Source organism: Chiloscyllium plagiosum, chromosome 2 (genome assembly GCF_004010195.1).
Source record: "Chiloscyllium plagiosum isolate BGI_BamShark_2017 chromosome 2, ASM401019v2, whole genome shotgun sequence".
NCBI classification, from domain to species: domain Eukaryota; kingdom Metazoa; phylum Chordata; class Chondrichthyes; order Orectolobiformes; family Hemiscylliidae; genus Chiloscyllium; species Chiloscyllium plagiosum.
This window is the reverse complement of record NC_057711.1, coordinates 90249553-90269079: the sequence shown is the minus strand read 5'-3', so window position 1 is coordinate 90269079 and position 19527 is coordinate 90249553. Positions and strand designations below refer to the sequence as shown.

The 19527-nt window shown below is 44.0% G+C and overlaps 1 protein-coding gene across 7 annotated transcripts in view; it reads left to right on the top strand.

The window, feature by feature from the left end:
* The window catches only part of LOC122561800 (guanine nucleotide-binding protein G(I)/G(S)/G(O) subunit gamma-7), a 313573-nt gene that overhangs the window by 14916 nt on the left and 279130 nt on the right, over window positions 1-19527 (top strand). The window contains exon 1 of one of the 7 annotated variants that reach the window (XM_043714000.1): window positions 13469-13484. The exons of the other annotated variants lie outside the window; for them this stretch is intronic. The gene's annotated coding sequence lies outside the window, so the exon portion shown is untranslated. Of the gene's footprint in view, window positions 1-13468; window positions 13485-19527 lie in introns of those variants that run through there. 7 annotated transcript variants of the gene reach the window in all.

Here is a 19527-nt window from a genome sequence, read left to right as displayed (position 1 = left end):
ATCTGGTGTTTCTCGTTTAAAGAAACATCCTCTGATCCTACTTCAATTTAAACTATAAAAAGTATCATTTTATACCTTTCTTTCTTGTGTACTTCTTTAATTTCTCCTTAAATGTGTCTATGCTATTCACCTCACTTGCTCTGTGTGGTAACAAAGTCGAGCCATTATCTTGGTAAGTAAGTTTTATCTGAATTCCCTATTGGATTTTAGATTTTAGATTAGATTACTTACAGTGTGGAAACAGGCCCTTTGGCCCAACAAGTCCACACCGACCCACCGAAGCACAACCCACCCAGACCCATTCCCCTACATTTACCCCTTCACCTAACACTATGGGCAATTTAGCATGGCCAATTCACCTAACCTGCACATTTTTGGAATATGGGAGGAAACCGGAGCACCCGGAGGAAACCCATGCAGACATGGGGAGAATGTGCAAACTCCACACAGAGAGTCGCCTGAGGTGGGATTTATTAATAACCTGTCGCATCACAAAAAGATTATGGTCTGAAACCAGTGATTCTGATAATGTGGCTTAATAAAAACATTAGTCCAAATGCTTTTATAATAATACATTATTTAGTCCTTTATATACATATAAAGGGGGGACGACTTACCAGGGGTAAGCAATGGGGTTCAGGCCTCTGGCACGGAGCCTGTCCCCGTTGCTCAGAAGGGAAGGGTGGAGAAGAACAGAGCAATAGTTATTGGGGATACGATAGTTCGGGGCACAGATAGGCGGTTTTGTGGGGGCGAGAGAGACTCACGTTTGGTATGTTGCCTCCTAGGTGCAAGGATACATGACGTCTCTGATCGTGTTTTCTGGGTCCTTAAGGGGGAGGGGGAGCAGCCCGAAGTCGTGGTCCACATTGGCACCAACGACATAGGTAGGAAGAGGGCTGAGGATGTTAGGCAGGCTTTCAGGGAGCTAGGTTGGAAGCTCAGAGTTAGAACAAACAGAGTTGTTGTCTCTGGTTTGTTACCTGTGCCACGTGATAGAGAGTCGAGGAATAGGGAGAGAGAACAGATAAATGCGTGGCGACAGGGATGGTGCAGGAGGCAGGGATTCCGGTATCTAGATAACTGTTTTTTTCTTCTGGGGAAGGTGGGACCTCTATAAACAGGATGATCTGCCCCTGAACCGGAGGGGCACCAGTATCCTTGGTGGGAGGTTTGCTAGTGCTCTTGGGGGGGGATTAAACTAACTCTGCCGGGGCATGGGAACCCAGACTGTAGCCTTAGGTTGCAGGACCTGGAGTGTAGGGAGGTTAGGAACATGGCATCAAGCTCAAAGGAGGGTGCCTGGAAACAGGAAAGTGGCTTGAAGTGTGTATACTTCAATGCAAGAAGTATACGAAATAAGCTCGGTGAACTTGCAGCGTGGGTTGGTACCTGCGATTTCAATGTTGTGGCCATTTCAGAGACATAGCTAGAGGAGGGACAGTGATGGTTGTTGCAGATTCCAGAATTTAGATGTTTCTGTAAGAACAGAGATGATGTAAAAGAGGGGGTGGTTTGGCATTGTTAACCAAAACTTTCCAGATATTGACTGGGAAAGCTATAGCTCGAGTTTGTTAGATGGGTCAGTGTTTGTCCAATGTGTGCAGGTGGGTTTCCTGACACAATATGTAGACAGGCCAACAAGAGGTGAGGAGAAAGTGAGGTCTGCAGATGCTGGAGATCAAAGTTGAAACTTTATTGCTGGAACAGCACAGCAGGTCAGGCAGCATCCAGGGAACAGGAGATTCAACGTTTCGGGCACAGTCCTGAGGAAGGGCCTGTGCCCGAAACGTCGAATCTCCTGTTCCCTGGATGCTGCCTGACCTGCTGTGCTGTTCCAGCAATAAAGTTTCAACAAGAGGTGAGGCCATACTGGATTTGGTTCTGGGTAACGAACCAGGCCAGGTGTTAGAATTGGAGGTAGGTGAGCACTTTGGGGACAGTGACCACAATTCGGTGACTTTTACTCTAGTGTTGGAGAGGGATAAGTGTGCACTGCAGGGCAAGAATTATAGCTGAGGGCAGGGAAATTATGATGCGGTGAGGCACGACTTAGGATGCGTGGCTTGGAAAAGTACGCTTCAAGGGAAGGGCGCAATTGATATGTGGAGCTTGTTCAAGGAGCAACTATTGCGTGTCCTTGATAAGTATGTACCTGTCAGGCATGGAGGATTAGAGAAAACCCAAAGGCTTTCTATAGGTATGTCAGAAATAAAAGAATGAGTAGGGTAGGAATAGGTCCAGTCAAGGATAGTAGTGGGAAGCTGCGTGTGGAGGCTGAAGAGATTGGGGAGACACTGAATGAATACTTTTCGTCAGTATTCACTCAGGAACAGGACATTGTTGCCGATGTGAATACTGAGTCACAATTAATTAGAATGGACAGCTTTGAGGTATGTAGGCTTTGAGGAGTTGTTGGAAATTCTGGAAAGGGTGAAAATAGATAAGTTCCCTGGGCCTGATGGCATTTATCCTAGGATTCTCTGGGAAGCAAGGGAGGAGTTTGCAGAGCCATTGGCCTTGATTTTTATGTCCTCGTTGTCTACAGGAATAGTGCCAGAAGACTGGAGGATAGCAAATGTGGTTCCCTTGTTCAAGAAGAGGAGTAGGGATAACCCTAGTAACTATAGGCCAGTGAGTCTCACTTCTGTTGTGGGCAAAATCTTAGAGAGAATTGTAAGGGATAGGATTTATGAACATCTGGATAGGAATAATGTGATCAAGGATAGACAGCATGGTTTTGTGAAGGGCAGGTCATGCCTGGCAAAGGTTCATCTTGGAGTGCCATCACTAGTGGTGTTCCGCAAGGATCTGTTTTGGGACCATTGCTGTTTGTCATTTTTATAAATGACCTGGAGGAGGGGCTAGAAGGTTGGGTGAGCAAGTTTGCGGATGATACGAAAGTCAGTGGAGTTGTTGACAGTGAGGAAGGATGTGTCAGGTTACAGCGGGATATAGATAAGCTGCAGTGCTGGGCAGAAAGGTGGCAAATGGAGTTCAATGTAGCTAAGTGTGAGGTGATTCACTTTAGTCAGAGTAACAAGAAGATGGGGTACTGGGCTAATGGTTGGATACTTGGTAATGTGGATGAGCATAGGGATCTTGGTGTCCATGTACACAGATCTCTGAAAGTTGCCACCCAGGTAAATAGTGCGGTGAGGAAGGCATATGGCGTACTGGCTTTTATTGGTAGAGGAATTGAGTTCCGGAACCCTGAGGTCATGTTGCAGTTTTATAAGACTCTGGTGCAGCCTCATCTGGAGTATTGTGTGCAGTTTTGGTCGCTATACTATAGGAAGGATGTGGAGGCACTGTAACGGGTGCAGAGGAGGTTTACCAGGATGTTGCCTGGTATGGTAGGAAGATCGTATGAGGAAAGGCTGAGGCACTTGGGGCTGTTTTCATTGGAGAAAAGAAGGTTTAGGGGTGACTTGATAGAGGTGGGGAGTCCAGAACTAGAGGGCATTGGTTTAAGGTGAGAGGAGAAAGGTTTCAAAGGGACCTAAGGGGTAAAGGTTTTACACTGAGGGTGGTGCGCGTATGGAATGAGCTGCAAGAGGAAGTGGTGGAGCTTGGTACAATGACAACATTTAAAAGGCATATGGGCAGGTATTTGAATCGGAAGGGTTTAGAGGGATATGGGTCAAGTTCTGGCAAATGGGATTAGATTAATTTAGGACATCTGGTCAGCATGGATGAGTTCGACCAAAGGGTCTGTTTCCAGGCTGTGCATCTCTATAGAACATAGAACATAGAACAATACAGCACAGAACAGGCCCTTCGGCCCACGATGTTGTGCCGAACATTTGTCTTAGCTTAAGCACCCATCCATGTACCTATCCAATTGACACTTAAAGTTCGCCAATGATTTTGACTCTGCCACTCCAACAGGCAGCGCATTCCATGCCCCCACCACTCTCTGGGTAAAGAACCTACCCCTGACATCTCCCATATACCTTCCACCCTTCACCTTAAATTTATGTCCCCTTGTAACATTCTGTTGTACCCGGGGAAAAAGTTTCTGACTGTCTACTCTACCTATTCCTCTGATCATCTTATAAAGCTCTATCAAGTCACCCCTCATCCTTCGCCGTTCCAACGAGAAAAGGCCGAGAACTCTCAACCTACCCTCGTACGACTTCCGCTCCATTCCAGGCAACATCCTGGTAAATCTTCTCTGCAAAGCAGAGAAATGACATCCAGTGAGAGTGAGTAGACTGTTGTTGGGATGAGGTGAAGGAGCCTCTTGGCAAAACCACATCGTCTCCAACCTCATCCCCGCATTCTTATTTGTCCTTCCAAAATGGACAACCTCACACTTGGCAGGGTTGAACTCCATCTGCCACTCCTCAGCCCAGCTCTGCATCCCTTTGCAGCCGACAACAGCCCTCCTCACTATCCACAACTCCACCAATCTTCGTATCATCTGCAAATTTACTGACCCACCCTTCGACTCCCTCTTCCAAGTCATTAATAAAAATTACAAACAGTTATTACAAACAAATCTATGATTTGTATCATCGATAGTCACAGGTGAGATGCCGGAAGACCAGAGGTTGGCTAGCGTTGTGCCACTGTTTAAGAAGGGTAGTGAGGACAAGCCAGTGAGCTATAGACCGGTGAGCCTGACATCGGTGGTGGGCAAGTTGTTAGAGAAAATCCTGAGGGACAGGATGTACGTGTATTTGGAAAGGCAAGGACTGATTACGGATAGTCAACATGGCTTTGTGCGTGGGAAATCATGTCACACAAACCTGATTGAGTGTTTTGAGGAAGTAACAAAGAGGATTGATGAGGGCAGAGCAGTAGGTGTGATCTATACGGACTTCAGTAAGGCGTTCAACAAGGTTCCCCATGGGAGACTGATTATCAAGGTTAGATCAAGGAATACAGGGAGAACCAGCCATTTGGATACAGAACGGACTCAAAGGTAGAAGACAGAGGGTGGTGGTGGTGGAGGGTTGTTTTTCAGACTGGAGGCCTGTGACCAGTGGAGTGTCACAAGGATCGGTGCTGGGTCCTCTACATTTTGTCATTTACATAAATGATTTGGATGCGAGCATAAGAGATGCACTTAGTAAGTTTGCAGATGACACCAAAATTGGAGTCGCAGGTAGATAGGATAATGAAGAAGCCATTTGGTATGCTTTCCTTTATTGGTCAGAGTATTGAGTACAGGAGTTGGGAGGTCATGTTGCGGCTGTACAGGACATTGGTTAGGCTACTGTTGGAATATTGCGCGCAATTCTGGTCTTCCTATTGGAAAGATGTTGTGAAACTTGAAAGAGTTCAGAAATGATTTACAAGGATGTTGCCAGGATCTGAGCTACAGGGAGAGGCTGAACAGGCTGGGGCTGTTTTCCCTGGAGCACCGGAGGCTGAGGGGTGACCTTATAGAGGTTTACAAAATTATGAGGGGCATGGATAGGGTAAAATGGCAAGGTCTTTTCCCTGGGGTGGGGGAGTCCAGAAGTAGAGGGCATAGGTTTAGGGTGAGAGGAGAAAGATATAAAAGAGACCTAAGTGGCAGTGTTTTCACACAAGGTTGTACGAGTATGGAATGAGCTGCTCGAGGAGGTGGTAGAGGCTGGTACAATTGCAACATTTAAGAGGCATTTGGATGGGTGTATGAATAGGAAGGGTTTGGAGGGAATGGGCCAGGTGCTGGCAGGTGGAACTAGATTGGGTTGAATATCTGGTCGGCATGGACGGATTGGACTGAAGGGTCTGTTTCCATGCTGTACATCTCTATGACTCTAATTGCAAGTTTCACTTATCTGATTAAAACAAATGTGTTGATGGCTAACCTCTATGATAAGCCATAGACTGTTGGCTTTATGGAATGCTAGGCCTACTTTTAATGGCAACTACCTGTTCCCCGAGATGAAGCTTCAGTACGAAACCTTAACAATGCACTTATGGAATAGCAGGGAGTTGAGGGGCTGTTGCTACTCCATACAACTTCTGCAATATCAAAACGTGTAATTGAAAGGCTTGTAAAAAGGAAGTAAACCTATATTTGTTTCCTCTGCAAGCATTAATTTTTGCTTGTCAAAACAGTGAAGCAGAAGTTCAATTTCATCAACAAAATTCTCAGAAGAACTTCAGAGACGTTAAAGAGAACAAATCTGACTCCAGTTCCTCAGCTGCTGGCTAACCAATCAAGCACATCCTTAAAGAAATTCCAGACTGTTACCTGCAGCTTTGGACTTTTGGACTCTATCTTAAAAGCAAGGTCATTAATAAACTGGTCTCCCTTGTTTATTTTGTACTTTCATTGTTTCTAATTTTAACGTATTTATTGTTTTGGTCCCTTCCCCCATATGTTTGCAAGTGTGTCAGTTTTCAAATTTAACCCCGCACCTCCCACCCCACTCTCCCCTGGGGTATATGCACGTGAAATAAACCCAACTTCTGCTTTAAATTTATTATGCCATGTTGTTGCAGCCTTTACAAATTCAGAATCCAAAAATGGAGGAAGTGGAGGAAACACACCCCAACTGTTTAAACAGGGACAAACAGGCCCACCGTGTGGGCGGCACGGTGGCGCAGTGGTTAGCACTGCTGCCTCACAGCGCCTGAGACCCGGGTTCAGTTCCCGCCTCAGGCGACTGACTGTGTGGAGTTTGCACGTTCGGGTGCTCCGGTTTCCTTCCACAGTCCAAAGATGTGCAGGTCAGGTGAATTGGCCATGCTAAATTGCCCGTAGTGTTAGGTAAGGAGTAAATGTAGGGGTATGGGTGGGTTGCGCTTCGGCGGGGCGGTGTGGACTTGTTGGGCCGAAGGGCCTGTTTCCACACTGTAATGTAATCTAATCTAAAAAATAAAAATAAAAAATTGAATGACAATCTGCTTATGATTATGATTTGGAGATGCCGATGTTGGACTGGGATGTACAAAGTTAAAAATCACACAACACCAGGTTATAGTCCAACAGGTTTAATTGGAAGCACACTAGCTTTCAGAGCGCCGCTACTTCATCAGGGAATCACCTGATGAAGGAGTGGCGCTCCACAAGTTAGTGTGCTTCCAATTAAACCTGTTGGAATATAACCTGATGTTGTGATTTTTAACTTTGCTTATGATTAGGTGGTGAAAATGGGGGACCGATTAGTTTTCAAGTTGGCAATTTGTAGCAATATAAAATATAGCACAAACTTGACTGTAAGATTAATGGTGGAAACATTTGTGTTTGACCTAAAACTAGCCTGAAATATAGAAATGCTACTTCTGTTTTAATTATATTTCTGATTGTCTTTGTGTTATAATCATTCTATCAAAAACATTTCTGCAGAATATATTTACGTATTAGTTTCTCATTCACTCCCTTAAAATGAAACAAATGCTAATAAAAATCAGTAGTTTACTAAAAGAAAATACAAGCTATTCATGAACATGATTGTTTTCAAGCATATCTAATAGTTTTCTCTTTTTCACTTAAAGTTACAGCTATTCCTTTAGATCCTCCTCTATTATCAGTTAACTGCATTCTTCCATACATCCTTGCATAGCATCCTATTCATATGGATTCAACAACAGGTTTTTGTTGATGGATCTGTTTTTCCCTGCCATCCACTCTCATTCCCCACCAATGGGTCCTCTGTTTCTGTCTTCCCTCTTCCACTTTTTCACATAGCGCTGTCTCCAGCCAGCCATTTGCTAATCCGCTTCTTTGGTGTTTGAACTAGGAATGAGGCGATTAAAGGGTGAAGTAACAAGAGACATAATGCAGTATGGAAATTGTGGACAAATTAACGAAAGGACAAAATATCACACACACAATATATGAGCAAAGTGCTAGTCTAAGAGACAAAATACTCAAAGGAGAGGTGAAAACCATGACCTTAGGCAACTAATTACCTAATTGTCAAGATGCCAACGTAGATCAGAAGATTTGGACGAAGACTTTCATTATGTTATGCAGCAGAACAGATGTCTCAGCCCCAAAAAAGTTTTTTTGTATTTGTCAGCTGTCTCCAAGACAACAGAAAGCTGCACAAAGCGCTACCCCACATCTAAACAAATACATACACAGCACTAAGCTAATTACATTATAATATGCAATTCTTTGAATGTGACTAGCAGTTATTCAAATCTTGGAATGTCATATGTTCTGGTGGTTTCTAATCATCTTGAGCCGTTCAACAAAAAGCCTGTTTTTAGAAAGTATGAACAAACTGGTTCAACCTACACCGTTTCAAATTGATGCTTATTACAGGTCAAAGGTGATGATTTCTAGCTTCATAGTCTGCAAGTAGATGAAAATGATACTTAATGATGTTGATTGGATATTGGATGAGATTGAGAGAAATAGTGGCATAGTAGAGCTGAGTGCTGTCTGTTTAGAGGAGGTACCTGACTCTTTGACTTTGGATAACATTAGCATCAGAATCACATGTTAGAGGAAGTGCTCAAGGAAAGATCCTTGGGTGACTCCAGACTTCTTGACCTGCTGCAGCCTATGGTAAACGTACATCTACAATGTTGTTAGGAATGTAGTCTCAGGGTTTTAACACAGCAGGAGTAAAGGATATAGATCTAGGTGAGAATGTTATGAGTCTTGAAAAGAGTTATTAATATTCCTATGTATCTGTTGGCCTAGTCCTTCTGGGTGGTAAAGGTCATGAGTTTGGAAAGTTTAGTGATTTTGTTTATGTTCACTCATGGGATATGGGTGTTGCTGTTCGGGCTAGTATTCATTATCCAGACTTATTTGCCTTTGAGAAGGTGGTGGTGAGTTGACTGCTTGAACCTCTGCAGTCCACTTGCTGGAGGTAGACTACTGTTAGAGAGGGAGTTCAGGAAGGTACAGTGGTACATTTTCAAATCAGAATGGTGGCTGACTTGGAGAGAAAATAGCAGCATGGTAGTGTTCCGATGTATCTATTGCCCTTGAACTTCAAGATGACTGTGGTCATGGTTTGGAAGCTGCTGTCCAAGGAGCTCTGGTGAATTTTTACAATGTATCTTGTGAATGCTTTCACAATACTATTATGAAGTTCAGAGGTAGAGGGTTTGAATGTTTGTGGATGTGATGCCCATCAAGCAGTCTGATTTGTCCAGGATAGAACATAGAACAATACAGTGTAGTACAGGGCCTTCATGTTGCACTGACCTGTGGAACCAATCTGAAGCCTATTTATCCTACACTTTTCCATTTTCATCCAATGACCATTTAAATGCCCTTAAATTTGGCAAGACTATTACTATTGCAGGCAATGCGTTCCATGCCTCTACTACTGTCTGTGTAAAGAAACTACCTCTGACATTTGTCCTATGTCTATCACCCCTCAAATTAAAGCTATGTCCCCTCGTGCTAGCCTTCACCATCTGAGGAAAAAGGCTCTCACTGATTAACCTATCTAACCCTCTGATTATCTTTATATGTCACAAGTCATCTCTCATCCTTCTTCTCTCTAATGAAAAACAGCCTCAAGACTCTCAGCTTTTCCTCATAAGACCTTCCCTCCATACCAGGCAACATCCTAGTTAATCTCCTCTGAACACTTTCCAAAGCTTCCACATCCTTCCCAGAATGTGGTGACCAGAACTGTACACAATACTCCAAGTGTGGCTGCACCAGAGTTTTGTACAGCTGCACTATGAGCTTGTGGCTCTGAAACTCAATCCTTCTACCAATAAAAGCTAACACCTTCTTAACAACCCTATCAACCTGGGTGGCAACTTTCAGGGAACTATGTACATGGACACCGAGATCTCTCTGTTCATATACACTACCAAGAATCTTACCATTAGCCCTGGACTCTTTATTCATGTTACTCCTTCCAAAGTGAATCACCTCACACTTTTCCACATTACACTCCATTTGCCATTTCTCAGCCCAGCTCTGCAGCTTATCTATGTCCCTCTGTAATCTGTAACATCTTTCAGCACTATCCACAACTCCACCGACCTGAGTGTCATCGGCAAACTTACTAAGCCATCTTTCCCTGCCGTCATCTTCGTCACTTATAAAAATGACAAACAGCAGTGGCCCCAAAACAGATCTTTGTGGTACACCATTAGTAACTGAACTCCAGGATGAACATTTTGCACCAACCACCAACCTCTGTCTTCTTTCAGCTATCCTATTTCAGATCCAAACTGCTAAATCACCCTCAATCCCATGCCCCTGAATTTTGTGCAATAGCGTACTGTGGGGAACCTTATTAAATGCCTTACTGAGATCCATCTATACCGCATCAACCGCTTTACCTTCATCTACCTGTTTGGTCGCCATCTCAAAGAACTTGATAAGGTTTGTGAAGCACAACCTACCCTTCACAAAACTGTGTTAACTACCCCTAATCAATTTATTCCTTTCCAGATGATTATAAATGCCATCTCTACGAACCTTTTCCAACACTTAACCCACAACCAATGTAAGGCTCACTGATCTACAATTACCAGGGGTGTCTCTACCACCTTTTTTGAACAAGGGGACAACATTTGCTATCCTCCAGTCTTCTGGCACTGTTCCTGTAGACAATGACGACATAAAGATCAAAGCCAAAGGCTCTGCAATCTCCTGTCTAGTATCCCAGAGAATCCTAGGATAAATTCCATCCGGCCCAAGGTACTTAGCTATTTTCACACTCTCCAGAATTGCTAATAACTTCTCCTTGTGAACCTCAATCCCATCTAGTCTAGTAGCCTGTATCTCAGTATTCTCCTTGACAACATTGTCTTTTTCCAGTGTCAATCCTGATGAAAAGCATTCAAGTTCAAGTATTTTAGATGGATCAGTTTTTGTCCGATGCGTACAGGATGGTTTCCTGACACAGTGTGTAGACAGGCCAACAAAGGGCGAGGTCACACTGGATTTGGTAATGGCTAATGAACCTGGCGAGGTGTTAGATTTGGAGGTAGGTGAGCACTTTGGTGATAGTGACCACGATTCGGTTATGTTTACTTTAGCCATGGAAAGGAATAGGTATATACCATAGGGCAAGAGTTATTGCTGGGAGAATGGTAAATATGATGCGATTTGATAAGATTTAGGATTCAAGGGATGGGGAAGGAAACTACAGGGGATGTTACTCTCGCTCCTATCCAGAATTATCTTTGCTATCCTTTCTTCATCTCTGGAACTATTCGGAGGCCTATAGAAAACTCTCAACTCCTCTGACTCCATGCACAACTTCCCACTACTATCCTTGATTGGCCCTAGTCTTTCTGTAGGCGAAAGTGAGGACTGCCGATGCTGGAAATTAGAGTTGAGAGTGTGGTGCTGGAAAAGCACAGCAGGTCAGCAGTATCTGAGGAGCAGGAAAATCGACGTTTTGGGCAAAAGCCCTTCATCAGGAAGGGCTTCATCATTCCTGATGAAGGGCTTTTTCCCGAAACATCGATTTTCCTGCTCCTCGGATGCTGCCTGACCTTCTGTGCTTTTCCAGCACCACACTCTCACACCTAATCTTTCTCTGGTCATTTTTTTATTCCTGATTATACCTATAAGAAAGCTTTAGAGTTTTGTAAAATTCTCTCTGCCAACGACTTCTCATGTTCCCCTCCTGGCTTCTCGTAGCTCTCTCTCCGGGCTAATGTGTAACACTCAAGCATCCTAACAGTCTTCACGACTCATCCAAACACAAGCTGCCTTCCTCCTCTTGACAAGAGATTCAACTTCTTTCGTAAACCACAGCACCCTCACTCGATCACTTCCTCCCTGCCTGACTGGTATCAGCGACATGTAGTAACTGTTCCTTGAACAAGCTCCACATTTCAATTGTGCCCATCCCCTGTAGTTTCCTTCCCCATCCCATGAATCTTAAATCTTATCAAATCGCATCATATTTACCATTCTCCCAGCAATAACTCTTGCCCTATCTCTTTCTATGGCTAAAGTAAACATAACCGAATTGTGGTCACTATCACCAAAGTGCTCACGTACCTCCAAATCTAACACCTCTCCAGGTTCATTAGCCATTACCAAATCCAATGTGACCTCGCACTTTGTGGTCTGTCTACACACTGTGTCAGGAAACCATCCTGTACACATCGGACAAAAACTGATCCATCTAAAATACTTGAACTATGGTATTTCCAGTCAATATTTGGAAAGTTAAAGTCCCCCATAACAACTACCATGTTACTCTCGCTCCTATCCAGAATTATCTTTGCTATCCTTTCTTCTACATCTCTGGAACAATTCGGAGGCCTATAGAAAACTCCCAACAGGGTAACCTCTCCTTCCCTGTTTCAAATCTCAGCCCACACTACCTTAGTAGACGAGTCCTCAAATATCCTTTCTGCCACTATAATACTGTCCTTGACTAACAATGCCACACCTCCCCCTTTTTTTTACCATCTTCCCTGTTCTTTCTGAAACATCTAAATCCCGGAACCAGCAACAATCATTCCTGTTCCTGCTCTATCCATGTCTCGGAAATGACCACAACATCGAAGTCCCAGGTATCAACCCATCCTGCAAGTTCACTTACCTTGTTCCAGGTGCTCCTGGCATTGACGTAGACACACTTAAAACCACCTTCCTGCTTGCTGGTGAACTCTTGCAACCTTGAAACCTCATTTCTGACCTCACTATTTTCAACCTCCTGGACACTGGAACTACAATTTAGGTGAATTAGTTTAAACCCTCCCGAAGAGCATGAGCAACTTTTCCCCCCAGGATATTGGTACCCCTCTGGTTCAGGTGTAGTCCATGTTGTCAAGATCCCACCTACCCCAGAATGAGCCCCAATTATCCAGATATCTGAAACCCACCCTCCTGCACCATCCCTGTAGCTACGTGTTCAACTCCTCTCTCTCCCTATTCCTTGCCTTGTTATCATGTGGCACGGACACAGTGTTTGTTCTAGCACTAAGCATCCACCCTAGCTCCCTGAAGTTTTGCCTTAATTCCCCATCCCTTTTCCTACCTATGTCGTTTGTACCTACGTGCACCACGACTTGGGGCTGCTCCCCCTCATCCTCAAGGATCCCGAAAACACAATCAGAGACATCACGAACCCTGGCACCTGGGAGGCAATACACTAACCGTGAGCCACTCTTGTTCCCACAGAACCTTCTATCTGTCCACCTCACTATGGAGTCCCCAATTACTAATGCTCTGCTCCTCTTCCCCCTTCTCTTCTGAGCAACAGAGACAGACTCTCTGCAAGAGACCTGTACCCCATAGCTTTCCCCTGGTAAGTCCCCACCCCCACCCTCCCAAAGTATCCAAAATGGTACACTTGTTATTGAGTGGAATGGCCACAGGGATTCTCTGCACTGCCTTCTGGTTCCCTTTCCATCCCCTGACTGTAACCCATCTGTCTTTTTCTTGCACCTGAGATGTTATTAACCCCCCGTGACTCCAATAACACCCTTCACCTCTCGAATGAGCCAAAGTTGCACCAGCTCTATTTCCCTAACACAGTTATCGAGGAGCTGGAGTTGGGTGCGCTACCTGCAGAGGACGTTAGCAGGGACACTAGTGGTGACCCTTACCTCCGACATTCTGCAGGAGGATGGTGACTGTGGTAAGTACTGAAACTTTGTTTTATATTGTAGAATCTCTTGATGAGGTACTGATAGAGCAAATCTTCTATTGATAGGAACAACTTAGACATAAACTTGTGGATTTCTATTTATTAGATATGTGCAGACCCTGGAATAATAATGAGTACTCATCTCCAAACTGTTATCCCCAACTTAAATGTCTGAACAAATATTCACCTGCTAACCCCATCTTTGATGGAGTCAATTATAGTAATTTTCTGTTGCTACTGAACTTGGGGCCATCTTGGGCGCATGGCAGAAATTTAGAGAGCAAAGGTCTTTTTCCAACTTAGCCACCATTGAGCCGCATCTTCAAAAATGTTTTCCTGTTTAGTTTAGATTTTAAATTTGTATCTGTCTTTTTAAAAAAAGAGCTGTAGTCACAATGAAATATTTTTTTTATTTTTTTCTTCCAATCGGAAACTAGATCCATTTTTAACTAAGCTACATACTGAAAGTAGGCACAAAGTAAACAAATATCTACAAGTTCAGCTTTTCTGCCTCTTTTATACAACATATTTTGGATCATTTGACTCGTTAAACCTAGTTATTCACATTTAGTCACATTTGATTGCTTTTGGCATACTTAAACTGGTAAGAATCAAGTCTTTATGGCAACTAAATTGTATTGTACCTTTACTTGAGTCCATTATCGAACATGATGCTCAGATCTGTTTTAGAAACCCTTCTCTACTGTTGCTGATATTTATTACATATTTAAATCATAGTATATGTTGTTTGAAGAGCATTATTGATCACTGCTAATGACTAAGCCACAGGCAGTGCTGAAGTGTATCTTCTCTCATTCAAAAACCATACAGTTTTAGAGTCATAGAATCATACATGGAAACAGACTCTTTGGCCCATGATGACCAGATTTTCTAAACTAAGCTAGTCCCATTTTCCTGCCTTTGGCCCATATCTCTCAACCTGTCCAAATGTCGTTTAATTGTTGTAATTGTACTCCCCTATACCACTTCCTTTGGTAACTCTATCCATAGATGCACCACCCTCTGTGAAAAAGTTATTCCTCAGGTCCCTTTTTAAATCTTTCCCACCTTACCTTAAACCTATGCCTTCTAGTTTTGGACTCCTCTACCCTGGGGAAAAGACCTTTGCAATGCACCTTATCTGTGCCCCACATGATTTTATAAACCTCTATAAGGTTTATAACTTCAGCCTCTTGCACTCCAGAGGAAAGCGTCTCATCTTATCCAGACTCTCTTTATAACTCAAACTTTCAGTATCGTAATATCCTCGTAAATCTTTTTTTGTACCCCGTTCAGTTTAATAACATGCTTCCTATAGCAGGGCGACCAGAGTTGTACGCAACTGCAAATATGGCATACCAGTGTCTTGTACAGTCGGAATATGATGTCCCAAGTCCGTACTCAATGCTCTGACAGTGAAGCAAGCATGTCAAATGCCACTTGCACCACTTTGTCTACCTGTCATGCCACTTTCAAGGAACTATGTACCTGCATCCTTAGGACCCTATCGTTCACTGTGAAAGTCTTGCTCTGGTTTGACTTATTAAATTGCAAAACCTCACATTTATCTAAACTAAACTCCATCTGCCATTCCTTGGCCCACTTGCCTAGTTGATCAAGATCCCTTCTTCACTGTCCATTATACCACCAATGTTGGTGTCATCTACAAACTTACAAATCATGCCTCCTATATGCTCATCCAAATTGTTTATATAAATGACAAATACAATTGACAGCACTGATTCTTGTGACACACTGCAGGTCACAGGACTCAAGTCTGAACAACAACCTTCTACTATTTTCAACAAAAGATGCAAACAGAAAATCAAGCCCTCCCCTCCCCCCTCCACCCCGAAACTGCCCCCATCGGACACTTCTGGGGTGAGGACAGTACTGGGTTAAGTACAGAGTAAAGCTCAATCTTTGCTTTTGAAGCAGAAAACTAAAAGGATCCCCATCTCTCGAACTGCTGTTGGCCCACGCATGAAACAGAGTTCAGCAATCCACCAGCTGTAAGATGTCAATAAGAAATTATCTCTGTTCCAAAGTAAGCTACTAATAACCTTAGGACCTTAAAGAGCAAATTTAACTTTTTAGGCAGGCTTTGTCTTCAGACTCCAGTTGGCCCAAGTGAAAATCTGAGAATATTATTTTTGCACCTGGAACTGACACATCACCTCCTCCAGGCAGATTCTTGTGGTTGTTCATTGCTATATCCACTCTGTATGTATTTCTCTTATCATCCAGAGAGTGGTAGGATGCTGGTGATGAGGTCAGAATTTCCTATGGTCCTATGACGCATTCTTGGAATGATGCATATGAAAGGAGCTCATCCTGCCTATCTGTGAAACTATCTAGGTAGTCTCACTGCCCTGTTGTTTCAAATAGCTCTGTACATTTTTTTTCAAACATTTATCTAATTCCCTCTAAAAATTAGTGCTGAATCTGCCTCCGCTAATCATTTATTCAGGGGTGTTGCATTCCAGATTCTAAAACTTTGCTGCTTAAATTCTCCTTAACTGCTCTTTGCTTTTATTTTTGTTAATTATCTTAAATCTGTGTCCATGAGACCATAAGAAATAGGAACAGGAGTAGACCATTTGTACCCCCAAGTGTGTTCTGCCATACAATAAGAGATGTCTCTGATCTGACATCTCTTATGTCCAGTTTGGTGCTCCTTTATTCTAAGGCTATGTCTCTGATCCTAGACACTTCCAGTAGGGAAAACATCCTCTCAGCATTTATTCTGTCAAACCCCTTAGGAATCCTAATGTCTTTCAGTGAGATCACCTCTTATTCTTCTAAACTCCAGTGAGTAGAGACAATCTGTTTAGCCTTTGCTCATAAGATAGTCCCTCCATACGAGAGATCATGCGAGTGAACTGTCTCTGAACTGCCTCCAAAGGAATGGTATCTTTCCTTCAATAAGATGATTAAAACTGCTTGTAGTACTTCAGATGTGGTATCACCAGTACCTTGTACGGTTGCAGTAAGACTTCCCTGTTCTTATACTCCAACCTCTTTATGAGTTTACATGTTCTCCCCCTGTCTGTGTGGGTTTCCACTTGGTGTTCCAGTTTCCTCCCACAGTCCAAAGATCTGCACGATTGTTGGATTTGCCATGCTCAAATTACCCATCATGTCTTTCCTTCCTTCAGCCTCCTGTGTGGGGCAAGAGCCTCCAGCTCTGGGGTACCCCAGCCTACTACTAGGTAGATGCTTCATTCTGCTGGTGGCCCACGCGTGAAACAGAGTTCAGCAATCCACCAGCTGTAAGGTGCCAATAAGAAATAAAGTCGCCCCTCATTGGCCCTTATTCATCACAACTGATTGTGTCTGTGGAGTAGGCAATTGATCCTACTTTCCATCTACCCTTTGGAAACTTCCTTAGCAGCGGGAATGCATCACTGATCCCTCCTGGTGTGGTTCACTACCATTTTCTTGGCCAGTCTGCCTCCAAGCATGCATAACGTAGTGTCAGGAAAATTTAGTGCAACATTTCAGTTTTAGAACTTATCCACTGAATTGTCAAACGTTAGAGATGTAACAGTTAAAGCAAATGCAGAAAATAAATATGGGAGAAGAAGAAGAAAAAACGAAAGGAAAGGCTTGTGACGAGATGAAAAGCAGATGTGCTTAGATAGCAAAAGGGATGTTGCTGCAAGGTAAAGAGGAACAGTAATAGATGCCAGTGGGGCAGCTGAGACTGCAGGGCTGTCAGCTGTTGATCAGATTGAGTCATAGAGATGTACAGCATGGAAACAGACCCTTCGGTCCAACCCGTCCATGCCGACCAGATATCCCAATCCAATCTAGTTCCACCTGCCAGAGCCCGGCCCATATCCCTCCAAACCCTTCCTATTCCCTATACCCATCCAAATGCCTCTTAAATGTTGCAATTGTACCAGCCTCCACCACATCCTCTGGCAGCTCATTCCATACACGTACCACCCTCTGCGTGAAAATGTTGCCCCCTTAGGTCTCTTTTATATCTTTCCCCTCTCACCCTAAACCTATGTCCTCTAGTTCTGGACTCCCCGACCTCAGGGAAAAGACTTTGTCTATTTATCCTATCCATGCCCCTCATAATTTTGTAAACCTCGATAAGGTCACCCCACAACCTCCGATGCTGCAGGGAAAACAGCCCCAGCCTGTTTAGCCTCTCCCTGTAGCTCAGATCCTCCAACCCTAGCAACATCCTTGTAAATCTTTTCTGAACCCTTTCAAGTTTCACAACATCTTTCCGACAGGAAGGAGACCAGAATTGCATGCAATATTCCAGCAGTGGCCTAACCAATGTCCTGTACAGCCGCAAAATGTCCTCCCAACTCCTGTACTCAATACTCTGACCAATAAACGAAAGCATACCAAACGCCTTCTTCACTATCCTACCTACCTGCGACTCCACTTTCAAGGAGCTATGAACCTGCACTCCAAGGTCTCTTTGTTCAGCAAAACTCTCTCGGACCTTACCATTAAGTGTATAAGTCCTGCTAAGATTTGCTTTCCCAAAATGCAGCACCTCACATTTATCTGAATTAAACTCCATCTGCCACTTCTCAGCCCATTGGCATCTGGTCCAGATCCTGTTGTAATCTGAGGTAACCCATTTCGCTGTCCACAACACCTCCAATTTTGGTGTCATCTGCAAACTTACTAACTGTACCTCTTCTGCCGACATCCAAATCATTTATGTAAATGACAAAACGTAGAGGACCCAGCACCGATCCTTGTGGCACTCCACTGGTCACAGGCCTCCAGTCTGAAAAACAACTCTCCACCACCACCCTCTGTCTTCTACCTTTGAGCCAGTTCTGTAACCAAATGGCTAGTTCTCCCTGTATTCCATTAGATCTAACCTTGCTAATCAGTCTCCCATGGGGAACCTTGTTGAACGCCTTACTGAAGTCCATATAGATCACATCTACTGCTCTGCCCTCATCAATGTTCTTTATTACTTCTTCAAAAAACTCAATCAAGTTTGTGAGACATGATTTCCCACGCACAAAGTTGACTATCCCTAATGGGTCCTTGCCTTTCCAAATACATGTACATCCTGTCCCTCAGGATTCCCTCCAACAACTTGCCCACCACCGAGGTCAGGCTCACTGGTCTATAATTCCCAGGCTTGTCTTTACCGCCCTTCTTAAACAGTGGCACCACGTTTGCCCACCATCAGTCTTCCGGCACCTCATCTGTGACTATCGATGATACAAATATCTCAGCAAGACGCCCAGCAATCACTTCTCTAGCTTCCCACAGAGGTCTTGGGTGCACCTGATCAGGTCCTGTGGATTTATCCACCTTTAACCGTTTCAAGGCATCCAGCACTTCCTCCTCTTTCATTTGGACATCTTGCAAGATGTCACTATCTATTTCCCTACAGTCTATATCTTCCATATCCTTTTCCACAGTAAATACTGTTACAAAATATTCATTTAGTATCTCCCCCCATTTTCTGTGGCTCCACATAAAGGCCGCCTTGCTGATCTTTGAGGGCTGAAAATGTGTTGCTGGAAAAGCGCAGTAGGTCAGGCAGCATCCAGGGAACAGGAGAATCGACGTTTCGAGCATAAGCCGTTCTTCAGGAATGAGGAAAGCTTGTCCAGCAGGCTAAGATAAAAGGTAGGGAGGAGGGACTTGGGGGAGGGGCGTCGGAAATGCGATAGGTGGAAAGAGGTCAAGGTGAGGGTGATAGGTCAGACTGGGGTGGGGACAGAGAGGTCAGGAAGAAGATTGCAGGTTAGGAAGGCGGTGCTGAGTTCGATGGATTTGACTGAGACAAGGTGGGGGGAGGGGAAATGAGGAAACTGGTGAAATCCGAGTTCATCCCTTGTGGTTGGAGGGTTCCTAGGCGGAAGATGAGGCGCTCTTCCTCCAACCATCGTGTTGTTGTGGTCTGGCGATGGAGGAGTCCAAAGACCTGCATATCCTTGGTGGAGTGGGCCTTTGCAGGTCTGTGAGAGTGTTGTCCTGAGCTGGGGGTAGGTAGAGTTGCAGGGAATGTAGGTAGCGGCACATGGCTGCAAGCGTG